Source organism: Oreochromis niloticus, linkage group LG6 (assembly GCF_001858045.2).
Source record: "Oreochromis niloticus isolate F11D_XX linkage group LG6, O_niloticus_UMD_NMBU, whole genome shotgun sequence".
Classification (NCBI taxonomy): Eukaryota; Metazoa; Chordata; class Actinopteri; order Cichliformes; family Cichlidae; genus Oreochromis; species Oreochromis niloticus.
Window position 1 is genome coordinate 38,684,644 of NC_031971.2, and position 6,359 is coordinate 38,691,002.

Below are 6,359 nucleotides of genomic sequence, written 5' to 3' on the forward strand. Positions count from 1 at the left end.
TCTCTCTCTCTCTCTCTCTCGCTCGCTCGCACTGCATGCTGGGAGTTTGGTGGGTTTGAGTGAGACTGTGTGAGTTTTTCATTAAATGCTTTTTCAGTTTTCTTCCTGTGTGTGTTGTGTGATCGTTTCAGAGCTGTCTGTGATTGTGTAGTTTGTTGTGTTTTTGGCAGAGATGGCGTCCAGTGGGACGCCGTCCTTGAAGCATGGAGTCAGGGTGGAGCTGCAGCCGAGCACCACCGTCGAGCAGGTGCTGTTGGCTGTAGGAGAGCAGGTGGGACATGGAAACATTTCATGGATGAATACAGAGGTTGTTATTTTCTGAAAGAGCCGGGGTTTGTCAGCCAGCTCAGAGAGCGGATGTCTCGTTGGTATCTAGATGTAGTAGATACGTAGCTGCCTCATCCTTATGCACACACTTACTGTTTTAGTGCCACCACCTGGTCGTCTGGAAGAGGTGCAGCAGCTTCTGGTGAAGTTTGTCTGGTCTGGTCAGCATTGGCCCTGTATCTTCCTGTGTCAGAGGGGGGACAAGGACTAATGGACGTTTTATCCAGAACTGCAGCCTTTAGCCTACAGACTGCACAGAGGCTGCTGTACGACTGTGGCTACTGCTGGCTGACTTCTGCTCATTGCTTCTCAGGAAAGCGGGCCAGCTTGGATAGGATAAACAGCTTTTTCTTCTAAAACTGGCTGAGGCTGATCTGTCTGGACTTACACCTTTAATGCTCAGTGGTCGACGCCTGGCAGGCGCTGAAGGTGACACAGACTCCTGACCACACACCTGGGATGTGACTTTTTGAAGAGACACTGTTTTTAAAATGACTTTTTTTCAAGTACTGTGTTTTCTTCTGCCACAATAAGCAGCAGGTTTGTGGAGGCTGGTATTATCAAACTGGGTCATCTCACAAGGATGTCAATGGGGACACTTGGTGGTGTCACATGAAGTCGTGCTGGGGAGGACTGTGGAGGAGATTTGGCAATCCCTGAAGAAAAGACGGACTCTGGTTCTGACACATTTTCTGTTTGGTACGGCCAAGCTGGGCATATGGAGGACTAGGAAGAACCAGATGTTAGCTCAGGGTTGGACTGATGCTGTGCAGAGTTTAAAAGGATTGTTGGCATCCTGTCTGAGAGTAGAGCTTTTTAAACTATGTGGGGGATTGGACAATGAGCAGACTGTTTCAGCGCCACCTGCAGGCTGAGACTGTAGGTACTTAAAGTATTAAAGTAAATATTACTGTAACAATCAGAACACAGTAACAGTCCCATTATCAGCTGTATTCTGACATACAGTTTAATATAGAAGCTCAAAGCAACAGGAAACATGAAAGTGTCTCTGTGTGCAGGAACGTGGGCTGAACTCTCAGTGCAGAGTTACAGGACACAGCTACAGCTGAAGCTCTGATCCATCCAGTTACGACTTGTTCTGATAACATTTCATCCAAATCAGTGAGACAACCATCACAACCACATCAGGACAAACTCAGACGTGCTTTAAAAAGTCTGTTTCTGTCAGTAAATCATGTTTCTGGGACTCAGTTGAAGATTCTTCTCCCAAAGTTTGGCTCTGAAAGTGAAACAGATACAAACTGTATGCATTAACATACCTGTCCACACCTGTCAGCCACATCAATCCACACTGCCTGATGGGAGTTTTCCCAGAGAATATTTACTGCTGCCCACAGAGCCATGACACAGAGGTCAGAGGTCATAAAATAACTGAAAATGACTCAGTGACATCATGTTTCAGTACTTGTTGTTCCTAGAGTATTTAAAAGTAGAATGGGAGGCAGAGCCTTCAGTTTTCAGGCCCCTCTTCTGTGGAACCAGCTTCCAGTTTGGATTCAGGAGACAGACACTATCTCTACTTTCAAGATTCAAACTTTCCTTTTTGCTAAAGCATATAGTTAGGGCTGGACCAGGTGACCTTCGACCTTCCTTTGGTTATCTTGCCTTCTTTTCACTCCCCGTGTGTTGCATGTCATTAACGTTGCCTCGTCTCTGCTCTCCTCTTTCTTCTCTTCCCCCCATCAGGTCTCAGCAGGTGGCCCCGCCCCTCCCTGAGCCTGCTTCTGTTGGAGGTCTCTGTCCACAACACAGCTACGAACAAGCACAGTGCAAAACCTCCCAACACAAAATACTTTTACTCGTGTACAAGTACATGTAAGTACTGCAGGGAGTGTCTGATGCAGTCACAGTTATGTTGAACTCGTCCAGTCCTCATGATGCCGTCACAGATCATCACATTTCTCTCCCAGAAACTTGCAGCACTGCCTGACAGCTCGACACACAGAAGAAGCAGTACTGCTCTGAATACTGCAATGAATACTGCAGTTAATTCACAGTAAACACTGCAATAAATAGTGATATACTGATATAAATACAGCTGTAAGTACAGCAGTATTTACTGCACAGTAGATTGTCCCTCTTGCTGCAGCAGCATGATGATCTGTTTTCTGCTGAGGAAACCACGTGTGCTTCCTGTTCTGTGAAAGCTCTACAGTGTGGTTCAGAGGAACGCTGCACACTGTCCACAGTCTCAGGTCAGTGAGGTCGACCACAGTCTGAGACGTGACAGCACAGCAGAGACGTCGTGAGCTCGGCAGCTCTCAGCTTTCATTTCTACAGAAACAACCACAGAAGCCTCTCACAGCTGTGTGTGTCTGAGCCTGTGAGAAGCTTCCAACACCACCTGAGACTTTTACTGATCACTGTCACATTAACAGGTTGAGTGTTAACATGCTGGCAGCACTCAGACACATTCATGAAGGAATAACTGAAAACTCCTTCAGAATGAAAGCTGCCGTACTTGGTGGTGTTTGTGATATAAACGTCTGCAGACCTGAACTGTCAGCAGATGCTGCACAGCTCCTGCTCCTGTGTCAGCTCACACAACATCATTAGCATCATATTTACACTCGTGTCGAGCACGAAGGGCCTGAAGGATGTGCCCACAGCTCCACTAACAGACAGAGAGCAGGATGAAAACTGTAAATGTGCAAACAGAAACGGGACCAAACCATAAAGAACAAAAATATGAGGAACTCTGTGAAGGAGGGACGGAGTCAGTGGGCAGGTGGCGCTGTGCTAGCTCTGAGTTCAGCACGTTCCTGTTATCTGGATTCACGTCAGAGATAAACGATCACACGAAGCTGGTTATGAACTCGTTAAACTAACTCTGGGTTTGAGCTGCGAGTTCACACGACGGGAGAGCAGCAAAACAAACGTTTTAGTTCCAGTTTGAGTTTCATTTCAGGTCCTGACTGCAGGCAGATATTCAGGACGACCCTCACAGTGAAACCATCACTGAGCTCTGATTTATTCTCATGGTTTAAACTTCATCACTTTGTTTTCACACCTTTGTCCACAGTTCAAACATGTGAAGCTGAAGCCTGAGAGAGCTCATCACTGCACTCACAGGCGCCCCCCTGTGTTCACTGCAGAGTCCTGCAGAGGACGGAAACAGAAACTCATTTATTATCATTATATTAATATTTACAAACATTCACACTTTTAAATCATTCAGCATTTTTAAATTAAAGCTGAGACTGTGTCATCTTTCTGAACTCTGCTGCAAATAAAGAAAACTTTATACGACCATATAATTATTCCTTGAGTATTATACTTTACTCTGATTACTCTCTGACTCATGTGATGTTCGTACAGACCCAGCCTGCAGCTTTCAGCCTGTTTCAGCCATAAATATCGTGACTTTGTGGAAAAGAAGATTGAGCTGAGTTCAGTTTGATGTGCAGCGCACGAGTTCACCACAGCAGCCATACAACTGTTTCATATATGAAGTTACAGATGCTCCGACACTCACAGGTTCACTTTGCTAAGAATCAACAACTGAAGCTGAACTGTGACCTCAGTGAGGTTCAAATGATACGTTCAGTCCTCCTTTAGTGACCTCTGACCTCTGACCTCCACTCTGAGAAAAATGAACTGTTGCATCTAAAAGTTATTTTTAATTATCATTATTTTTATCTTTGGCACATGAACATTTGATTTTACACTGAAACACAGAAAGACTGCAGCCTGCTGCCTCTGAGCTCCTCTGTGAGGCCTCAGGAACAACAGACTCTGATGCTTTGATTAATTATGCTGAACAAACCTCTAAATATAAAGAAACTAAAATAAATATCATCATCTAATGTTAATAAACTCTTTAATATTCATAAGAAACAGTCAAACCCTCAGTCGATGATGTGTTTGAGGAAATATTAAATGGTTGAAAGCAGGTTTGATGTAAATGATCACATGTTTCACAGCTGCTGACATGGTTGCATAATCATAACCAGCTTCATCATGTTCTGCAGCTTCCAGACATGTTGAAATGTGTCTGTTGGAGTCTGTGAGTCAGGCCTGTGCTTCACTTACAGACCACATTTAATCCAGCTGTGACACACCTGCTCATTTCTTCACATCACCTCCAAACAGACCTCACAGAGTCATCACACAACTACTCAGTCAGGAAGATGATCAGAAATTTTAAATAATAAAATGTAATAATGAAGTAAATTAAGACCAAATTTGTGAACACTTTCTGCATCAACTGGACTTTTCTCACTGAACACAAGGGGGCGCACTGTGAGTTCATAGAGCAGGGTGGGAGCTCCTGGAGGGTCGGTGTCCTGCAGGTTTTAGATGTGTCCTTGATCCATCACAGCTGATTCAAATGTCTAAATGACCTCCTCAACATGTCATGAAGTTCTCCAGAGGCCTGGTAATGAACTAATCATGTGACTCAGGTGTGCTGACCCAGGGTGAGATCTGCAGGACACCGGCCCTCGAGGCCTGGAGCTCCCACCCCGTCATAGAGGCAGCGATGACGAGTTTGAACTGTGGACAAAAGTGTGGAATTAAAGGTGTGAATTAAAACCACTGAAATAAATCAGTTTGGTGATGATGATTATCTTTCAACTCATGTACTGTTTCAGTCTTACTCACTTCTTTTTTTATATTTCCCAGCATCTAGAATCTTCCTTCACCTGCCTGACTCACCTGTCTGCATTTTACCTGCAGCTGCTCTTTGACATCTTCAGTGTTTAAACTCAAAAATCCTCCAAATCTGTTTCTGTTCTGCATCTGAGAGCGTTTATCTGAAACCTTCACACATGGAGGTGGAAACGAATGCTGCTGTGGCAGCGAATGAGCCCGTCGTGGAGGACGATCATTTCTGAATTTCACTGAAATGTGTTTGAAGATAAAATATCAAAAAGCTGACAGAGCCGTGCGTTTCTCTGTGTTGTTGAATTCTCATAAACAGGATCAAATGTTTCGTGTTTTGGTCTTTGTCGTCTGCTCGCTGTGACCCTGCAGACACATCAGGCTTAAATATAAAAAGTATTGTTCTCAGTGGAATCTGATGAGATCAGATGAAGCTGACGTGATACAGCAACAATGAGACAAAAGCATTTGGGAATTTTTTGTCAGCATGGGTGTAACCTGAGGATGAATGAGAACATTTTTTCAGCAGACACTAAACGTCTACTGAGATATAAAATATACCAAACTTCCTGCAAACCTGTAAATTAACACTGACTCCTGTACAATTATAACGTAAAGATCTGAATGTGTTTATAAGCCAGTAAATGTAATCTGATTCTCACAAAGAGAGAGAGAGCTGGAAGTCGATGGCTCTCTGGAGCTTTACATCCTCAAAAACGCACAAAAGTATGAAATGTATGAAACTCTCCCTGCTGCTGTTTCTCAGGAGACCGGGAGGAACCAGAATCTCAGTTTCTTCCTTTTCTTGTTTAAAACATCAGGACACGCTGATCCTCTTTTTTTTCACAGCGAGCTTCTGCAAAACAAATCTTCCCAAAAACTCGTCCCATAAACACCAAGTTTAAATATTTGTCTCTGTTTGTTTCACTGCTTCTCTGCAGATTAACAGAAATACTGAGAAGAGGAATTCGGAGGGAAGAAAAGCAGAGTTCCTCTGTGTGTCAATGAAATGTGAAGAAATGTTTTACAAGTCTGGACTTATTCACACCAAACGTGCACACTCACAGCCTCCCAGTGTCTGAGCTCAGTTTACTCCATTTAAAAAGTGCATTAATATATTGCATTAGTGTTGATGGTGGTATAAAGAGCAGCTGGTGCTTTTCCAATTAATTAGCATAATTTATAGTTTCACTGTCATGTCCAAGTCACCAGCTGAAGTCTGCACAGGAGAGGAAAAACAGACACATCCTGCTCTAACAGCTGCTGTCAGTTTATAAGATAAGATAAACGTCTATCAGTCCCACAAGTGGGAAACGTGCTTGGTCAGTGAACAGTACAAAGTTAAGAGCAGCAAAAATTAAGAAAAGCAATAAAATAGAATAAAACGCTATGTTCAAATTACACAGGTG